This window comes from Aplidium turbinatum, chromosome 1 (assembly GCF_918807975.1).
Source record: "Aplidium turbinatum chromosome 1, kaAplTurb1.1, whole genome shotgun sequence".
NCBI lineage: Eukaryota > Metazoa > Chordata > Ascidiacea > Aplousobranchia > Polyclinidae > Aplidium > Aplidium turbinatum.
This window is the reverse complement of record NC_137472.1, coordinates 31,252,455-31,274,840: the sequence shown is the minus strand read 5'-3', so window position 1 is coordinate 31,274,840 and position 22,386 is coordinate 31,252,455. Positions and strand designations below refer to the sequence as shown.

General features: G+C 38.2%; 1 pseudogene; it reads right to left on the bottom strand.

The window, feature by feature from the left end:
* Positions 1-9,109: 9,109 nt before the first annotated feature.
* LOC145764751 (uncharacterized) lies at positions 9,110-9,826 on the bottom strand (annotated as a pseudogene).
* Positions 9,827-22,386: the final 12,560 nt, after the last annotated feature.

Here is a 22,386-nt window from a genome sequence, read left to right as displayed (position 1 = left end):
TTTAGGCTCCTATTTCCCAGATTTTTCAGCATTTTTAAGCAATGAATTAATAAACACAACATGAATAGTATAATTATGTACCTTCAAGTATGTTGTATGTTGCTTTGCCAAGACATGACTTCAAACAATAATTTGTGTATTTTACAATATGGTTGGGCCGTATGCTATGTAAGGTAGGCTACTGTAATAAAATAACTGTATAATACAGTATTTTAAATAACAAATCAAAACACAGCCCAACTAATACTAAAACATTTTGAAGTTGTCAGTAATGTGCAAACAAAAATTATTGCAACATGCTGAATATTGAAAATTTACTATGGAAACATACTTGTTTCATAAGCGCGGCAGCTTCCATCACAAGAACAATAAGTGAGAAAGACTTTGCGATATGTTGGCTTTGAAAATTCTCCAAAGACACGTAATCCACCATGAATTTTAATGTGTTCTTGATCCATGCTATCCAAGTCAAACATAACTTTGTGTAGGTTTCATTTGGTTTCCTGCATGTCAATACATGTTTTATAGAGATGGGCATCTGCGCTACTTTAAAAGTAATGCACTACCGCTACAATAGGCCAGTACTGCCACTACCAGTCAATGAAAAATAATCATGTTTAAATACAAAAGTGAAAATCTGCCATCAATTTTTACTGGATACTTTCAAACACAAAGTGAAATGCATCACCAAAACATAAGATCCTCTCAACAGAACAATTTTTTTTCCAAGAGTTGAAACAAAAGTTCAAGCCTAAAAGTTCAAGGTCAAACAGTATGGAATGAAATCCCACACAAAATACGCACAATTTCCAACATCAAAACTTTCAGTGATAAATTAAAATTGCACTATCTAAAAACGTCAACAAATAAAACCCATACATAAAAAACAACTTAGCCTACCTCTATAAAGATTTACGCTGCTGGAGATGTCAATGATAGATCGTAAATATTTTGTTACCATTAGTTTTTTTGAATTCTTCTTCAATCGTTTCTTGTTTTCTTTTTTTATTTGTTTCATCATCATCATAATCCATCGTCGGTTTGTTCCCCACTAGTGGGGGTGGCCGATTGTTTCCGCACAGCAATTGTTTTAATCCCTTTTCTCCATTTCACCGTGTCCCTTGCATCTTCCTCCTTCAGTCCGACTTTTTTAAATTCATCCTTCACTTGTTGTTTCCACGTTCTTCTTGGACGATCGCGTTTCCTCTTCCCATCCACCTTTAGATCTAGTGCCTTTCTAAGAAAACTTCCTTCCTCCCTCCTTATCACATGTCCATACCATCTTACTCCATTTGCCCTTGCCAGTTGGTCTATGGTCTCTCTCATCTCTAGCATATCCAACAATTCTTCAGTCCTTTTTTCCCTTCTCGTTTTCACCCCACACATTGCTCTCACCATTGACCTTTCCGTTCTTCTCAGGATTGCCAGTTCACTCTCTCTCAATACCCATGTCTCGCTACCATATAGCATTGCAGGCCGCACACAGCTCCGATATACTTTTCCTTTCATCCTTAGTGAAAATTTTCTGCCATACAACATTTCCCCACATTCCCTGAACTTTGCCTAGCCCAATCTTGCCCTTGTTGTCACCGCTGCTTCACATCCACCACTTCCATTTATCCGATCACCCAGATAACAGAAGTCTGTCACTGTTTTGATGCCATGGCAGAACTCATCATCATGGCCTTCCACTTCATTCCTTCCTTTACTGCATTTCCCACAAACAAAACACTTCGCCAATCTTGTTGAGGCTCTCTTGACATTAGCACATCTTGCATGTACCCACTTTCCACATTCCTTGCATTGTATTGAATTTCTCATCACTCTCTTGCCACATATTCCACAGGGATCTACTTTGTTCTCAACAACTGTTCCTTCTGCTCCACTCACCATCACTTTTGTTTTTTCAAGATTCACCTTCATACCCTTGGTTTCAAATGCTTCTTTCTATTTCTCAAACTTTCTCTCCAGTCCCTCCATACTATTACTTGTCAAGACCAGGTCGTCTGCATACAAAATTTCACTCAATAAGCCCTCCCTCACTCCTTCAGTTACAACGTCAACCACAATAGCAAATATCAGAGGTGACAAAACTGATCCTTGGTGTACACCAACCTTCACAAAAAACTCGTTTGAATAATTTGATCCAACTCTCACTTTTGTTCTTGCATCCTCATACATAGACATCACAGCTCTCACTAATACCTCCGGTATACCTCTTTTCCTCATTGCCCACTCCATCACTTTCCTTGGTACTCTGTCAAATGCCTTTTCTAAGTCGACGAAACACATATATAGTTTTCTCTGCTTCTCTCGGTATTCCTCCTGCATTCTTCTCAATATAAACAGAGCATCCACTGTACCTTTTCCTGGCATAAATCCAAACTGCATATTATTTAATTTCACCAATGTTCTCAACCTCTTTTCTAGTGTTCGCTCCACAATTTTCATTCCATGCTCTAGTAGTTTTACACCTCTATATGCACTGCAACTTCTCACATCCCCTTTTCTATTGAACAGTGGAACAACAGTACTATGCTTCCACTCCTCCGGCATTCTCTCTCCATCTAATACCCTTTGGCTAAGTTGTAGCATTACTTCAATTCCCAACTCTTCACTTGCTTTTATCATCTCTACGCTCACTTCTGATGGACCGGCTGCTTTATGCAGTTTCATTTGCCCCATTGCCTCCACCACTTCATCACGAGTAACCTTTCCCACTGGACCCTCCACCAGATCAACCTCTGTCATATGATCCCATACATTCTCCTTATTCATAACATTTTCCATATGTTCCTTCCACACTTCTCCTCTGCTTTCCGGGCTGAAATGCAACTTCCCATCTCCACTCCTTATACATCTTCCCCCTACAATATCTTTCCCATCCTTTTTCATTTGCTTTATGAGTCTGAATACTTTGTTTTGGCTTTCCCCCATTTTATTAAGTTCCTCCTCAGCACCATTCTTCATAGCTCTTGCAACAACCCTGTTTATAAAACCATTTGGGAGCAGCTGACTAGATGATACTTATGCGTTCCTCTATGTTTATGAATAATATGATACTATGTGATTTAAGCTTGTGTACCATACTATTGTAGAATCTGATTAGCGAAAAAGTATGTTTCTCTTTCTCCCTCCTATTTTTAATATTGTATGGTAACAACATTGTTGTTTATCAATCAAAAAATGTAAGCTGCTTCGAAATCAAATCGCACAAATGATGACAAATAAAAACTTTGTAAGGCTTTGTTTACAATCGAGTAAATACGATATGTCATTAAGCATACTCTAACATAGGTGATAGTTGCTCAGGCTAGTTTTATTAGTCAATTTTTTTCCTTAACTCCTCTGTACACAAAAAAGTATGTGAGTTTCCGTCAACAGTTATTTGACTTTTGACCCATACAATGTAAACCAAGGTTTTGGTGTCACACCTCCATCATAAAAAACAATTCTGGTGTTTATTTATTTTTATTTTTTGAAAAACATACGAACAACCTGTGTGAGTCATCCCATAAGCATCTCAAAATGACTTAGGATTTAAAAACATGCTATTTTCTTATGAAAGACTTTTTGTACAAAAATGACAGTTTAGAAGTGTTCAAAAATATATAATATGGTCATATATACATAGTTATTACTATCTGAAGCCTTTACAAATTGTTTCACCTAACGGATCATCACAAGGTCTTATTCAAATAGAACAATTATATTTGAATAAGACCTTCTGATGATCCGTTAGGTGAAACAATTTGTAAAGGCTTCAGATAGTAATAACTATATTTGATTTAATTCTCTCTGCTTTGCCTTTTTGCTTGGCATTGAGAAGATGGATGGGAAGAAGAGGCGCGGTCGTCCAGGAGGAACGTGGAAACAACAGGTGAAGGATGAGGTTGAAGGGGTCGGACTGGGGGAGGAGGATGCGGGGGACGGGGTGAAATGGAGAAAAGGGATTAAAACAATTGCTGCGCGGAAACAATCGGCCACCCCCACTAGTGGGGAACAAACCGACGATGGATTATGATGATGATGAGCACTTTTTGTAGTATTGATAGTTTTCATTGTTTTTAATATGGTCATACATATCACCCAAACGCATCCTGTTTAGTTTTTGAATTATTTTTTGCTCAAAACTGCTTCTTGATCGAAGAACATGTTGGAAAACTTTTGCGACACAGCAAATGATTAGTGAAAAATAAGATTTAAACATTGGTAAAGAAACATATTCGTAAAAGACAAGATAATTTAATGGATCATGTAAAATTTGCATCAAGCAGTGTATTGGTGAGATGTACCCTGTGTAGAGAAGTACAGGGTGACCCAAAAAAATGCCACCCAATTTAATGCATTATTAACAGTTAACATTATTAACAGTTAAAAGAAAAGTATGTACTATAGGAACAAGGCATGTTTAATTTTTCCTTGACACTTCATATCATTAGGAAGTGCACTGAAGAAATGAAATCTTTTAAGGTTCTACAGAAAAGGTGGGGGTATCTTTTTTGTACGATGCTTCATTTTCACAAAATTTTTAAGAAAAAAAAAGTTAAAAAAGCACATTTTGAAAATACTGCATCTTCAAATATGTTGTATTAGGAAAGTAGGTTCTAACATTTATAGTCAGAACTTGAAATTATCTTTCCAATGAGATATTCCATGTCAAAATACACAATCGGTGTTACGCGTGTTAACTCGTTAAAGTTACAAAATAAATAGCAAAAATGCCTGGGTTTTGCGGTCAAACCGTGCAAAATCGCTGGGCGCAAAAGAGTTAAGCAAAACAACACACAAAAACTGCTGTCGGAGTAGGTTTTCAAGCTTGCAATAACTTACTTTTAAAACTCCATTGCAATCACTGTAAATTATATAGTCTTTAGGCTACGCTGATTTCAATCGATGTTCTACGTTTTAAGCATTTGTAGAACAGATAACAAATTCTAGTAGAAGTTTATATGAACTAATCAGCAATACATTTAAGTTAGAGGTTTTATCCCACCATTCAATTAAAAAATCAGTAAATCCAAATTTACGTAATGAAAAAGAAAATACTTGCCCACACTTGTGCAAAATATTATTTTCTTTGTTAAAGTATTGAGCAATAAAATTGTTTATGACATGGAAAGCATCTTCATTCACTTCCTGAAAAACAAAAGTTAAATCTTAAAAAATGCGAAGTGTAGTATTATTGTATTATGAATTTTGGGTAGTGACCTTCTTTCCCTGGTTGCCTATTCAAAAAAAGTAGCCTACCTAATTGTCAATATTATAAATAGCACAAGCTAACCTCTGGTTTCGCTATCACTTTTCACCAAAAGTTCTTTGCAATTAGAGCATTTTTTGGGTCACACAATGTTACGTCCGATGTATCCACTGACAAAGTAGATACATCGGACGTAAAGCTACAAACAGTGCAAAAAACAAGACACTGTCTATTACAAAATGTGCTTTTAACAGTCTTCCGCAGTTGCAGCGTGATCCTGCCGCGGAAAACCCCGTAAACTTTTCCAGTTCTCCGTCCCGAAGTTAAAGTCCCGGGGTTCAACAAAGCAAGCTCTCTACCAAAGTTCAAGACAAATGTATGACTAGTCCAAAAACCAAAATGTGACACAATATGAGGCAGGAACATTTCGGTTGCTAAGAAACAAATAAATTTAGTCTGTGAGCAGTAGTGACAATATAATGTAAATTATGAAGGGAATTAAGTCATACATTAGTAAAACAGAGTGACAAACGCCAAGGACGAAAAAGGTTGTTAGGTGTATGACGTAGCTTTGTTTAGAAAAACCATATTGTTGATTTCTTTCTAAACTTAACTGCTGCATTCTTAAACTGACCTACTGAAGATTTTACTATGCCTGTTATAAAATTGTGCTGAAGAGAATTTAATATTCGAAATCACGATACAAAACAAGATAACTTGACATCAATTGGACTGGTCATACATTTGTCTTGAATTTATAAATATTTGGCAGTGCATCCTATGGATCCGTAATTGGGCCTCTCTCTTGGACCAGCTTGCTGGGCGTGCAGTTGTTCTCTTGCGTTATATTGCCTTTTTCATTATCTCTACCAAAGCTTTGAACTTTACTGTAGCCTAATTGTGTATAACTTACTTTTAAAATATTTGCATTTGTTTGTCGGGATAAATGCTTGCGACAACACTACTTAGCGGCGAGTAAGTTTATAACAAGTGTTTGGTTACGTTATGTATTATGTTACTTCTGGCATAACTGTATAGGGTGTATCTTAACTTGCCAAAAATGTCATGTAACAGTGGCCACTGGTTGTTTCCTACATTTCTCGCTGGCAATAGAGCATGGAGTGCTGCGTCGGGGTCTGGTGATGCGGGTCTCTTGAACAGTAGGCTGGTATGTTCTTGGGGCATTTGAAACAGCCACTCCCATGCTGATTGCTGACCCCATTGTAGAGGCTATGCTGAGGAACTCCAAACAAAAAACAATACAAGTACTGCAGAAGGTTGTGCAATTAAAGTGGCATTTCGACTTTGTTCGAGATGACGCATCAATATAGCAGGTTATCTTATAAGTTACATATAATATGTCAGAGATAGAGCGAGACTTCAGCGACTATAATTTGAAAAACATCTTAGTAGTCTGGGAGCCTGCGACAGAAGATTTCACTCCATAAGGTACAAAAGGTTTGACCCCTTGAAGTCACTGGGGTCAACCATGTCACTCACAAAAAGTATGGAAGATTGACCCCACCGGGTGGGTCTGGACCCTTGAGCCCCCTTAAAAGCCCCAAATAGGGGGTTATTTTACCCCATGAAGTACATGGACCAAACTTGGTCAAAACGAAGTTCTATGTCAGGACATCACAAAAATATCAAATCTAACAATATTTTCGGGTGGAAAGATGATGTAAGACCACCCCAAAGTGACCCCCAGGGGGTTAATTTCACCCCATAAGGTACATGGACCAAAGTTGGTCAAAACGAAGTCTTATGTCAGGACATCACAAAAATATCAAATCTAACAATATTTTCGGGTGGAAAGGTGATGTAAGATGTCATCAAAGTGACCCTCCAGAGGGGTTATTTCACCTCATAGAGTACATGGACCGAACGTGGTCAAAACGAAGTCTTGTAGGACACCACAAAATATCAAATCTAACAATACTTTCAGTTGGGTAGGTGATAAAAGACCTACCCAAAAGTGAATCTCCTCTTGGTTTAATTTACTTCATCCCTTACTCGAACCAATCTTGGTGTAACGGAAGTGCTATGCCAGGACAGTACGAATGGATTAAATCTAACAATATTTTTATATAGGTTTTGGTGAAATACATTCACAAGCTGTCCCATGATGCATGAAATGGAACTATATTTTACAAAAACGTTTTGTATAAATCATATTCAGTCAATCGAAAAAAGGCAACAGGACATGACAGTACATGGCTTTGTAACACCAAAAATAAAAAGTTTATAAGAAGCATATAGCCAGAAAATTGAACCAAGATCTTGATACGACCACTAAATGTTGACTTCGTACTTAACTAACTATCCAAATCAAAACGTTTCGAAATGAATCATTTCGGAACGTTAATTCAGACAGTAATGAACATTTTCCAGCTGCTACAATAAATAACCCAATAAAACCAATGTCGTAATTCTTTGTCTTTAATGCCATTTGCTTCATGTCTCCAATCAGTTATTGTTACTGTTCATTCATAAACAAAGATTGTTTGTGTAAATGTAAACGGTCGTTTCTTTATTCGTCTTCTTCTTCAGATTCATACAATTCTCCTGTTATATACAGAGAAAAGAAATAAAGACTATACAAAACATTTGCTATTAATATGCACTGCAGATATGCGTAACATACAATAGTAATTTTATTGTCTTTTACAGACGTATATTTTTCTTCGAAAAATGCAACATTGCAACTTACTATTAACTGGAAAAAGTGCTATTTTTTCAACATTTATTAATTATTCAGTGCACCCAGGCATTTCTCTCAAGATTGCAGAAACTATTGGTTACAGGTTCCTAAAACGATACTTTACAGCAGGGGGTCTTAACTGGGGGTACTCGTACCCCTTGGGGGTACAAGATTAAACATCAAGGGGTACGAAGATCCTTGGGCCACAGAGCAGCTTTTCAAACAGATTTCACAGTACAGTTTTATTTTGGAATTGTAAATGATATTATGCCATTACGGTCTTTGCTTTGAAAAAAAAATTATCTACAAATAACACTGTGCTGCGTTTGAAAATTTTTTCTCAAAGATCAAAGATGTTTTAAGTGTTTCTGAATCAATTTTTTGCGCTGAAGTCCAAAATGCAACCAGTTTTTTTCAATCAGGTCAAGTTTTTTTTTTTTATTACATATTTAATTATGCTAGCTTTGGTCATTATTGTGCAAAGAGAAACTAATTTCTGTGGTAGCTAAATTGGTCATGCATGTTGTCAATTTTCGCAAGATGGTATTTTTATTTGAATGCAAGGTTTTTTCAATGACAACCATTTTAAATACTACAAAATATAATGACACAGTTGAAATAAAGGCACTTACACCTAACCAAGAAAGCTTCCTAACACATAATTTTGTTCAACGGCGATCAACCTAACAGTAGAAGTTAATATGTACACTATAGACACGTAAACACTTATCACAAATGTGTTTTAAATGCGAAATACTTGCCAACATCAATGTGTGAAATAAAAATGAAGTGTTCAAAATAGCTTAACACAGAAAGCGTTGTTCGGCACATGATGATATTCCAACGATAAATACAATAACAATATAAATACAAATGATTTATGCTGACAAAAATTGTCGCTTCAGAGATTTTCTTCTATGTGTGGAATTGGGAAGATCTCTTTTTAAGCACCAACAGTAATCTGCAAGCATGTTTACGACCCAGTATCCTTGGTACCTTTCTTCCATCTGGCGAAGGTCTTTGTGGAACCTCTCTCCATGTTCTTCGCTGTAGTCACCACAGTTGTCAGGAAAGTAATCCAAATGCGAACTCAGAAAGTGCATTTTCACAGACATCTGGGCTCCAAGGGTTGAAAGCTTTCAAGCAGCTCTTTAACCTGTGCTTCGTAATCAGGGCTTCCATGCTTTCTAATCAGGGCTTCTATGCTTCTATTCTTTGGTGAGATTTAAATCTCGTGTTAGGTCATTCAGCTCAAGCTGTGTAAGAGGCTTGGGTTGGCTTGTACTTTGCTCTGCATCCCATGTGTCTTGTTCACTTGTTTCGCTCTCTGCAGATGAAGAACACAACATTTTACTTATTTTTCCAGGTGGTTCTGGAACAGGGATACCAGGGCCATGTGATACTGGTTTCATGGGTGAAGGAACATCAGGGTACTTCAGATATTGTTTGTTCTTCCAGTTTATTCCTGAAATGAAAAAGAACACTGTTACTCTTAAATCAAACAATAAATGAAAATGCCCCCATACAGTACAAGTATCAGCATACCTTGTAAGTTGGTCATGCGAAAACAACAATCAGTGACATGGTCTTTTCCTTCTCTCCATACCATAGAAATACCAAAAGGAAAGCTCTTTATTTTCTTTAGGCTCCATAATCTCAAGCTTTCAACGAATGCTTTACAACATATGTGCGGAGCAAATGTCTTGTCCTGATCGCCTAGTTTTACTCTAAAATACTCATAATATGCTTTCTTAACAAACTGCATAATTTTTGCTTGGCGACTATGCAGGGTGACCTTGCCACATTATATAACAGAACATGTCTGCATCATTTTTGCACTTTCTCGTTGTACTGTAAAAACAAAAATTATCATTATTACACAAACGTGTCAAATATACTGACGTGGTAAAGTATTGAGTGCACATAAGTCTTTACATAGCTAATTTTCAAATAAAATACAATAACTATCATCTTAACTGCACACTAACGCAGCCTGTAAAAACCAGTTCATATGTTTAACTTTTCAAGCATCGGGTGCATTCGTCATGTTCTTCTCATTGTGATGTCACTGAAGTTTCATCAACACTTAATTCATTTGCTAAATCATTTTTACGACATCACAAATCTCAATCGCAAGACGCTGAAAGCAGCAATTGTCGAAAATTTCAAATGCAATTTACCAAAAAACTAGACCTGATGGAAGAAAACGGATAACAGTTTTGGATTCAGCATCAAAAAGTACACTAAGAACCGTCAATACTTTAGTAACCTTAAAATTAACGCAGCACAGTGTAATTGTTGTTATTCAGTAGGGTAAGAAGCCTCATTGTCTCATAACAATGTGTTTTTTTACTTGCTGCTTCAGAAAATGAAAATGGAAACCTTGCTAATGTTCCTTGTCTTGATTAAATTGCAAACAACTCTTTGCTGCAAAATGTCAAAAATGAAATTATTTCCTATTGAAAGATGCTGGTTGATTCTTTCGATGGTTACTTTTTTGCTGGTGAATTGAATTATTTCCAGCATTGGATCATCAATCCATTTCTTTTTAATTTAACAAAAATGTCAAATGAGGATAATTTGAAGGAGAACATCATCGACATAAAAAGTTGCTAAAAATTGAAACTGCTATTTGACAAATCAAAGTTAGAAGATTTTTGGTGTGTTGCTATGAAGCCTTCCCAACTCTTGCTATGGAAGCCATATGACAGTGTTAATTCTCTTCTCAACAACTTATTACTGTGAAGGTGGCTTTTCGACCATGGTGTAGCCTATATCAAGAATAAATACAGAAATCGTCTGCAACTGGAAGATGATTTACACGTTGGCTTGAGTAAAATCGAACCATCGTTTGAGCGAATTTTATCAATGAAGAAGCAACAAGTATTTTACTGACAAGTGACAAACAAAACAACTGACATTTAATTTCTTTTGATAATTTTTGCATTTTTGTGTGAAATATCGGTTTAACGTTTAATTTAGCTATAAAAGCAATTTAATTTAGCAATATAGCCTATACCTAAAAATTCAATCAGAATTTTGGGGGTACAAAGAATGCTCTGACCTGACAAATGGGTACAAGCAGCAAAAAAGGTTGGGAACCCCTGCTTTACAGCCAGTTATTGGCTAATGTTTACAGTCCAGAAAGTAAATGACGGATAGACCAGGAGAAAGTTTTATATTTATAAAGGGTAACCCAAGCAACATCCAATGCTGTTTACCTTCTTGACTTTCCTGGATGGGATCAGATTCCACGCAGACATCTAAAGATGTAGGTGAAGCTTCACCTTCAAACCTCACCACTTTATAACAACCTCCTTCTTCTTTCCAGCCATATTCTAGTGGCGATGTTGCTGCTTGTTCACTTCTAGTTGAAGATAACCACCGTCTTGCGATAAGATGTGTGCGCCTTATCTTCTGGAGAAGTACTCGTGAACAAGGTGGTAGAGTACTACTATCTAGCTTCTGTATGCAATATGCATGATATCCTTTCATTTTCTTTTTTGGGTTTGCAGCTGTCTAAAAACATTTGTAAACGGACTTCCTTGACATAATTAATTTTCTTGTTTTTGTACATGTTACACACAAAGTTCTCTATTGCGATGATAGTGTCTTCACTAATTTCTTTGTCTTGTCCGAGTTGGCTAAAACCTGCCTGCGCTTTGTGGTTTCCTTACAGTACGGTACTTTCAGTGGCCGCACTTTCCCTTTCCTGCTAAATGACGAGGTGTAATCAGAACCTGTAAAGGCATGATATGCAGGTAAACACTTGCAAATCGTCGCTCCAAGTGCGGTATGCAGCTTGTTGATGCTGATGTAGCGCTGCGTGTTATTTCTTTGCAACCCAGCTTCTATCCATATCTTTAAAAAAGGATTAAAAGTTTCATAGCAACCTAGGCCAATTACAAGACAGTCAGTGTCAGACGTGCGGATAACCACATTGCTTGTGGCTGGTAGCTAACATTTACTAAATGGTAAAACATCCTACTGTACACAGTGTAGCTTCTACATTTTTTACAACTTTACCATCTATTACTTTATAACAGTAGCACGTATCACCAGCATTAGCAAAGAACGTTTTGTGTTGCAACAAATGAGCAAAGTTATCATCTTCCCAGCTGCTAACAAAAAACGCGATTAAAGACTCTTTAAAACTGTTGTTTTTGAGTGCTTGAATCCAGTTACTTGGACGTTTCTGAGCTGGCCCAGTGATATGATATGCTGCCGATAATGAAGCTCGTGAATCTCTTTTGCAATTTTTAATTGAGGGAGATAACCATTTGTCGGCGACAAAATGAATAGTATCGCCATCTGATAGTAGAATCCTCTGTAGAAGAAAGCGAGCTATTGCGCCAAAGGTAGGCTAGCTGGAAGAGCAGTGTTCATCTGCAAATGCAAAAAAAAAGGAAGCATAAACAATGGTTGCATTTATTGTTTCAGGAGGGGTTGTTGAAACTAGTGACTCTAAATAATTCATCATTGCAGCTTTAGTTGCATTGTTCCGTCCACATGACTAAGAGACAATGGAATAGGCGTCAGTGGGTATTTCCATAGGCGTCGAAATAGGGTGGGCCGGGTGGGCGGCGCCCACTCTTCCGTAAAACAAGGGTGGGCAAAATATGTTTCGCCCACCCTGTTTTCATGACACTTACGAAGTGTTCGTTACAATTATTTCCGTTTTTGTTAAACGCTGAATTATCCAACCAACTGCAGTGCAACTTCTTGTTTTACGCTATGTCTCTCGCTAGGCATCCCACAGAACAAAGCAATTCCGCAACAAAGCTGCGTTAAAAAAAGTGCGCTACCCACTGCATTGTTGTTGCTACGGCAACTGCCACACGCTGGCAATTTCTGGTGAGAGAAAGCCATGTTTGATCTTTTCACCCAATGGTCTCACTTTGGTTACGTCACAATTAAACTTCAGTTCGGGGTCAGCGCAAGGGAATAAGGATAAGACATCATAACGAACATGACAATAAAATAACAGATACAAACTAAAGACGTACTGAAACAATCGCTTTTTACAAATGAAATCTTTCCTCACAAACTTGTTGCTGGGTATAAATTGGGGCACCGCACGATGTTGTCATTTAAATTCATTATTGAAAAGCTGAACATGAAGCAAAGTCAAACATCTATTCGCGCATTCTTAAAACCAGCTTCCAAAAAGTGTCGAGATGATAACGCTGAAAAAGCCACGTCCAGCACGAAAGAACGTAGGGATGACATTGATGAAGACTGATTTTTTTTCACTGAGACTTTTCGGTCATTTCTCCGAAATGACTTGAAAAAATTCGGTCATTTTTTATTTATTTCGGTCATTGTTTCTGATGAAAATATTTCCTTTCAAGTAGCTGATACACAGTGTTGTACGTTGACGCCGTCAATTTGACAGCGTCAACTTTTTGTTGACGCTGAGGCTAGCGCAGTCAATTTATTTTTCAGTTGACGGAAGTGATAGCGCCGTCAACTATTTTGCCGATTTTAAATGTCAAGCGCTAAGCGTCATTTTTTGTTTTCATGGAAAATCTGGTTTCATAATAAGAGTTTCACAATGTATTCTGGCCAGCACGACTCATCCGAATTACCGGCTTTTGAGTTGGTTAGAATGGCTCCCTGGAATACATGCGGAAGAAGTTCGCCAAATGGTGATCACCCATGCATTGAGAACGAGGGATCAGAGACAGAAAGCGAAAAAATCCATGAATGGCATCGCGGACGTTGAATATACTTTATTTCAAGAGCTCTATGCCCCTGAAAAGAGCGATGTTGGTGCAGTGGACCTCGTTAAAAGATTTATACATGCTAAACTATCACAGCATGCAATAACTTACTTCGGTCTCAAGCACGTTTTAACGTTCGCGTTTTGTCGCTTCTACCTTTTTCTCGACCTTTGCTATGTTGACATGTATTGTTTTGATATGATGGTCTGGTCAGAAATAAAAACAACTGAACTGAACAGTGATACCTTTCCGACTAAACGTTTTCAACATGTTTTTGAAATACAACACACCAATACCAACCAGCGCTGCTGTGGAACGCATGTTTTCACTTGGAAAGGACAATATGCGCAGAGGTGCCGGAAGCGGGGGGAGCAGGGGAAGCGGATGCCCCGCTACCCTCAATTTTTTGTGGATGGGGAAGGAAGAGGGGACAATGGTGCCCTTTTAAGGTCATGTAAGCTCCTGCACACTTTGCAATATAACAATTTATGCTATTCGCTTTTAGCCTAATTATACTGTTCTATTTTTGCCTCAAAATAATATTCACGACACAAAATTCTCCATCACAGTAAGTTATATTACATCATTATAAAATAGCATGATGCCCTTCCGTGACATTGTTCTTTGTATAGCGGACACTTGTATCATTGCTCGATAATGAGCTGATAGATGAGCATTATCGCTATATCTTATCTTAAAACTTACAAAAAAAATTGGCCTTTCAGCAACAAAAGTGCTCTTTTTTCATATTCCTGCCCATCCAGTCAAAAATCGCTCCGGCGCCCCTAAATATGCGTTCCAAACGCCGCAGATTGTCAGACAAACGTTTTGAAATGCTTGTTTTTCTGCAAGGAAATAACTAATAGGCTGAGCAGCTAATTACAATACAGTCTCAAAACATAATACCTGCTCTTTATTTATAGCTATTGTTAGCCTGAACTTGGTTGAAATATTTCCGTTTTATGAGGCGCTGGCAAAAAATAGCGCTAGAAATTAGCGCTGACGCTGACGCCGTCAATTTCTTTAAGACCTTACGCAGTCCTTTACGCCGTAAAGTTTTTAGGCAATTCGCGCTGACGCTGACGCCATCAAATTATTTCAATGACGCGTACAACACTGCTGATACATACCAAAATTTGCACTTCCTGACTAGCTACAACATTAAGTTTCGCTGAGAAAGGTTGTTTTTTTCGGACATTTTGACCAAATTGACTATATATTTTTTCGGACATTTTGACCGAATTGACTATATTTTTTTCGCATATTTTGCTAAAAAATCGGTCAAGGACCAAAAAAAAAAAAAAAAAAAACAGGATGAAGAAAGCAGTGCTTCAAGGATGAACAGTGGTGAAGTCAATGTCTCAGGCAATGCACCGGTAGTTGTAGAAGACAGCATGAGCCATGGATCTCTACCTGCTTCATTTGATGTTAGCATGCTGCGGGATCAGCTTCCGGCTCGGGAAGGTCGTGTGTTGCAAAGGAAGCTTTTTTCCGAATTCCAATGGATACGTTTTAACCCTGATGGTACTTGTTACTGTAGCTGCTGTTTGTGGGCCTAGGAAAACAATCGGTTATCTGCCGCAAACCAACGAAAGTTATACAGCAGCAATATTCGCACAGTCAGCAGTCACCTGTCCCAACATTTTGCGGAAAATCCGAAGGCGTCACTTTAAAGATACGGTAACAGGTCACGCGCTTTTTAGGTCGCAAAGGAAATCATAAAAAAAGTTTGTTTAGTTTAGCAGCGCTCATAAGATCGCAAGGCGCAAGAAAGCAAACATCAAACCTATTAAAGCTTAATTGCTGCAGCAGCGATAAACGCAGTCTTTGTGAGAAAGGCCGACCATTGCGAATTTGTGAACATACAAATTCAATGAAATCTGTTTGAAAACTCTCGCCCACCCAAAGTTCCTCTCTTCTAAGAAAAAATCGACGCCTAACTTATTTCAGTACTTCTGCCATATCTATATGCTTCTTATCAACTTTCCGTTTTTGATGTTACAAAGCCATGTATTGTCAATGTCCTGTTGCCTTTTTTCGATTGACTGAATATGATTTATACAAAAACTTTTTGTAAAATATAGTTCCATTTCATACATCATGGGACAGCTTGTGAATATATTTCACCAAAACCTATATAAAAATATTGTTAGATTTAATCCATTCGTACTGTCCTGGCATAGCACTTCCGTTACACCAAGATTGGTTCGAGTAAGGGATGAAGTAAATTAAACCAAGAGGAGATTCACTTTTGGGTAGGTCTTTTATCACCTTCCCAACTGAAAGTATTGTTAGATTTGATATTTTGTGGTGTCCTATAATACTTCGTTTTGACCACGTTCGGTCCATGTACTCTATGAGGTGAAATAACCCCTCTGGGGGGGGGGTCAGTTCGATGACATCTTACATCACCTTTCCACCCGAAAATATTGTTAGATTTGATATTTTTGTTATGCCCTGACATAAGACTTCGTTTTGACCAACTTTGGTCCATGTACCTTATGGGGTGAAATTATCCCTCTGGGGGGTCACTTTGGGGGGGTCTTACATCATCTTTCCACCCGAAAATATTGTTAGATTTGATATTTTTGTGATGTACTGACATAAGACTTCGTTTTGACCAAGTTTGGTCCATGCACTTCATGGGGTGAAATAAACCTTCCGAGGGGGTCACATTCAGGGGGGTCATTTTGAAGGCATCTTACATCACCTTTCCACACGAAAATATTGTTAGATTTGATATTTTTGTGATTTCCTGACATAAGACTTCATTTTGACCAACTTTGGTCCATGTACCTTATGGGGTGAAATTAACCCCTTGGGGGGTCACTTTGGGGTGGTCTTACATCATCTTTCCACCCGAAAATATTGTTAGATTTGATATTTTTGTGATGTACTGACATAGAACTTCGTTTTGACCAAGTTTGGTCCATGTACCCTATGGGATAAAATAACCCCCCTTTTGGGGTTTTAGGGGGCTCTAGGGTCCAGACCCAGCCGATGGGGTCAATCTTCCATACTTTTTGTGAGTAACATGGTTGACCCCAGTAACTTCAAGGCGTCAAACCTTTTGTACCTTATTGGGTGAAATCTTCTGTCGCAGGCTCCCGGTCTATAGTTACTGCAATTAAAAAACAGATTGAGTTACAAGTGGTAAAAGTAAGACAGACTCTATATCAAAAACGATCTAATGTTTTAAAGTAGAATCCAGGGTTACCATGAGCTTTTTCAGCTCCTGCTTCAGATGACTTGATAATAATACTTGGTCATGCTTCTTGAAGATTTCTTTTCAAATTATTCCAGGCATTTTCTAATGGATTAAGGTCTGACAAATTACTAGTCTACTATAAGACATTGATGTTATGGTCAGCTATAAATTTTGTCACGATCTTAAACTTATGTGCTAGGACACCATCGTGCATGACATGATCACACTACAGTAGTATCCTGATGATGATGATGGCGTATGAGCGATCTTTCCAGGCTAGATTGGAGGGCAGGAAATCTTCAGCCACTCAGCAGTCTCGTCGTCCAGGATTCTCAGACCATGCGCATTGCGCACCGTGTGGAGGCCGGTGGATTAGGCAGTCGTGGATGACATGGTCTGCGGTCTGTTCCGTGGCACCACACTCGCATTCTGATGAAGGAGCCAGGCCCCACTTGTGCATGTCCGAACGAAAGCGGCCGACACCAGTTCGCAGGCGGTTAAGCCTGACCCACGCAAGCCTTGCGAGGGACATCCCTGGTGGACGGGGATCGACGTCGGGTATGAAGTCACGGAGCGTGGAGGTGTGATTTTGCCACTCCGTGTTCCACATGTGGTTCGTCCAGTGTGCCGCACTTAAACCAAGTTCTTCTGCGTTCTTAAGGAGTTGTTGTGCGGCAGGCACAAAGGGGCGTCTTGATTTCAGCCGCTGCTTTATAGGTGGTGGTCTCTTAAATGTTGCATGGAGGAGATGGTCCGGGTCCAAAGCACGGCGAGCGAGAGAAATCGTGGCTCCTTTACGGCGTAGCTCAGCGGGTTGGATGCCTGCTAGGAGTAGTATCCTCTAGAATGTGAAAAGATGTTCTTTTAAAGTATTAATATAAATACTTTCCTTCATTGTTACATTTTTAGAAAGGAAGTAGTCTACAAACCTGTCCATCCTGATTTCGTTTCACAGTTTTAACAGCAAATTTTTGGTCATAGCATGATGCAGCATTCAGATTATGCACCACCTTTGGGACTGCACTCACTTGTGAAACGTGCTCTCATCATCAAACTTTACTTGTTTCGACTTTACAGCAATAATATTACAGCATTCAATATTTTTGCAAAAGTTATGCCTTTGCTATTTCATTACTGCAGTGAGCATGGACTTCCTTGCGACATGGTAGACCAAGATCCTTCTGCAGTCAGATGACAAACTGGCCTTGTTGCAACATTGTGGAAAAGTTATGGGTGCTATTTTTAATTCAACTGCTGTTGTAAGAAGATAATATGAAGCTACTTCACCCTTCAAAAGCTTATCCGATCTTAGCCAGGTCTTGTTAGGTGAGCCAAAGCTTGACTTCCTTAGTTCCTCTTCGGTACCACTCCTGGTAGCAACGATGTCAATGATCTTTTTAATTGATAAACTGCCTCTCTACCAATATCTCTAGCTACACGAATCACAGAATCTCCCTTTCCTAACAAAGCCAAGGCACGATCTTTTTTCCATTTGCATTTTCTTTTGATCTGTTTTGGTTTCTGATAAACATTTTGAAAGTCCTTAAAATTTTGATTTCAATTTCACTGACCTACTTATTCACCAAAATGTGCACAATATGAGGCAGAAACATTGAAAGTCTAAAATAATGACTTACTTGGTGATGACCTAATCGATTCCAAAAAGACAATACTGTTTGTAACATCGTAGTTGAAGAAAGCACCACTTTGCAAGGAGGTTTTGAGCAAAGCAGAGCTGAAATTGTTTCAAAGGTGAGGCAAAAATAGAATTTTTCGTATATTCCAGGAAATTTACCACCAACTGAAGTGATTAGTTTGGACATGGACTGGAAGTCTCTGCAATGAAAAAAATACAACCATAACCATACTAAAACAATTCTAAAATTGACCATGTAAAAACATAACACAAATGTTTTTCTCCTATGAATCATTTTTCGGTGTGTTATAAACAGCGTAAAGACTTAATGAACAAATGAATCAAAACAAAACATCAACAACAAAAACGGATTAATGCCACTCTAAACATACACTGCAACTCAAAGAACACCAGTCACATTTTTCCAGGCATGAATTGCAAAATATAAAAACTTAAAGGAACGAACAAGGGGTCCACGTCTTTTCGGCGCCGGTCAAATAGGCGTGTACACTGTGGCGCCTAGATATTTAGGTGCGGAGCGCTGTGGCGCCCGTTCATTTAGGTGCTGTTCCTAGTAGTCTGCAGATTGTATCAGTTTGGCAGGGAGGGCAATGCTTTCCACACAAAATGTTATATGGAACAGAAAAATATATTGTTTTCTTAATATGCATGTGGAGATGAGGTGCGAACAACGCTCTACTACTCTTGATATTAGCACATCTCCACAGGACATTTGATATGCATACTGAACACAGGTTGCAGCCAGATGGAACCTTACTTAATCTGTTATCTTTCGCAATTACTTCTACTCGGGATGGATTGGTCGTGTGGCGAGTACGTATGACACAATGCTCTACTACATGAATACCTTTCTATAGGACATATGAACCCTGGCTACAAGTTGCAAGCATAATGGTGCGAATTTGCTCGTTATTAAACCTAGTCGGGGTTTTGACGGAAAACTAAGTTACTCTTCACTCAAGCCTACCACCTGCTTGAATATAGGCTACAGTATATGCTTTACTGATGTTTAGGGTAGTTATTATTTGACTCACTAAAAGTGAACTCAGTCATGTTCGGAAACTTGAATAATTTATTGATAAAGCTTTCGCCGACGAAAACCTAGACTAACAACAAATAAATGCCGAACAAGTGCATTAAAATACAATATATTTTTCTGTTCAATATAATATTTTGTGTGAAAAGCATTGCCGGTTTAAGCAGCTTCACTCACGGAAGCCATGACATATTTTTCTGTTCAATACAACATTTTGTGTGAAAACCATTGCCCTCCCTGCCAAGTTGATACAATCTGTAGACTTTACTAGGAATAGCACCTAAATGAACGGGCGCCACATTGCTCCGCACCTAAATATCCAGACGCCAGTGTGCGCACCTATTTGACCTGCGCCTAACTGTCTGCACCTAAAAGACTTGCTCCCCAAACAAGCTCTTGCAGTGTGCCACAGCCTGGGGTGACAGCGAGCACAATAACTTATTAGACACGAAACAAAAACGTCTTACACAACAGACCTAATTACAGGGACTTCACTAGACCAAAGCTTCTTAAACTGGTGTATTGTTCACTCCAGGATGTATAAACATTTTGCAAAAATGAATGAAATTGGAAGCATGAATGGAATGTGAATAAAGTTTTGTAAGATGATGAGCAAAAGGGTGGCGGAATGGCCCGTTTCGGCGAATCCAATTTGGAGAATCCGATTCGGAGAAATCCCGCTTCGGAAACAGCCTTTTTTTCAAAGAAAACCAATTTGAAGAATTTTTGAGAATTAGTAGGAATTATTTAGGGAGACGGTTTTTGTGTTTACCTTACGTTTACCTTAGAAATGTTTACAAGACAAACTAACACTCATTTTCAAGTAAGTTTAGTACCCAAGTTAGTAATTCAATACTAATGCGCAGCCAGTGCTATGCTTGGACAAAATTAGTATTGCTTTTAAAAGCTTACAGTGCAAAGCAGCTTTCAAGTTAGTGTATTTTAGTTACTAGCATAGCTGGCAAGAGAGACTGCAACAAGTATGAGTGCTAAACCAAGTAGCTCAAGACAAGGTTGATTGAACAATAAACATCGAAACAAATTTTTACTTCACATGCGGAGAGTAGGTACGGTACACATTTACCTTCTGATTCTGTAAAGCTGTCCACTAGCCACAAGCTTGCCTTGGCAAATAAAGTTAATTTATTACATTTTAAGGAAGCGATTGCCAGATTTGCCAATGATCTGTTGACCGTGGTAGTGATTCATGCGTAAAAAGTTTGGGTGAGCAATTTGGAATTGTATCTATGCATGCATGCCTTAAACCATTACGGCTTTGCTACCTTTTACTTTTGTTGGTTGTGTCACTGTATTTTATTTCCACAATAATGTTTCTACTGCATTTTGACATAGAAAAATAAACATACACACACAGTGTACACTGTACAACTGCAAAAAAATATATGTTTTAATGGGGAGGCAATAATCTGTTAAGTATGCAAGTTGCCTACCCCTTTGCTCTTTCTTTGAATGTTATCTATAAGTTTAGTTGTTTGCACAAACAAACACAAACCAGACATACATTGGTATGTCAACCAGAAACTTTTTGACTAGGGCCGGGGAACATCTAAACACAAACGTAAAAACTAAAAGTGCAATTAAAAAGCACATTGCCTCTTGTGTAATGTGCACTGACAATGTTGCGATCGACCGATTTAAAATCAGCTTTTGAGGCAAATCTGAATACCAGAAAAATAATGGAGCCTTAAGATTTAAGCGTAGTAACCCGTCTCTCAACAGGCAATTATTTGCCTGTGGCTCGTCCTTCCTTTTGTGTGTGTTCTAATTTGTCACATGCTTGATTGCTTGTATTTCACACCCCATGTGATCTGTTTCAAACCATGTTATTTACTCGTAGTCATTCCTGTACATCACTTGTTGAGTTTACGCTGTTCAGCCCGAAGTGTTGTTTGTAATAGTGCATAGTCAAATTTATCTTATCATTCTCATTTTATATATACAGTATTGCAGTTTTTAAATTCCTGATGAGAACACAAGTAAAAAAAAAAAGGTAAAGGTGAGTCACATACATACTTGATCCAAGCATCGGGGAATTAAATAATTTCTGTATGAACAATGTTGTGACTCAATATCAAGAGCATTTTTTCACTCAAACTGATGGTATTATAACTGGAGATAACAACTCAGTTTCACTTGCTAATATAACTATGCATTTCATTCTGCAATCTCTGTGTACAGTTATTAACCAAGCATGCATTTTCAAAAGATTCATCGACGACATCATTTGGCTTTCATTTGGACTCGAAACAACTAATAATATAAAATTAGCGCTTATTGATAATTTCGCCAAATTTGGACTTGAATTAACATTCAGGCAGGTTGTTACTTCTCAAGAGACAGGCGCAGTGGAATTTTTAGATGTCAATTATCGCATCACCCATGGTAACAAGTTTAAATTTACCACTGAAGATTTCGTCAAAGCTACAGCAAAAGATCGTTGCTTCATAAATGGAAAGTCGCACCACCCTATATCCACCTTCAAATCCATATTATATGGAGAAGCCATTCGAATGCGTCTTCTGAATGAGTGCCATGAACATTACATTTCCAGCTTGTCAAGACTCAAAGAAAAAGCTACTAGGTCAGATTTCCCTATCGCGATGACAAATGACATGATTGGAATTGCTTCAACTTGGACTGACAAACTTAGGCCACCAAAACCTCAAAAAAAAAACAGCAAAACTGTGTGGGCTACTGCTTTCCCAGCTTTATTAAAAATGAGTGAAAAAGAAAAGGAACTTAAACCTGATGTCATGGTCACATACACAAGGCCAAAAACAATTGGAAATTATGTTACAAACTACAAAGATCTATCAAACAAAATCCAATCTTCAGTTCTA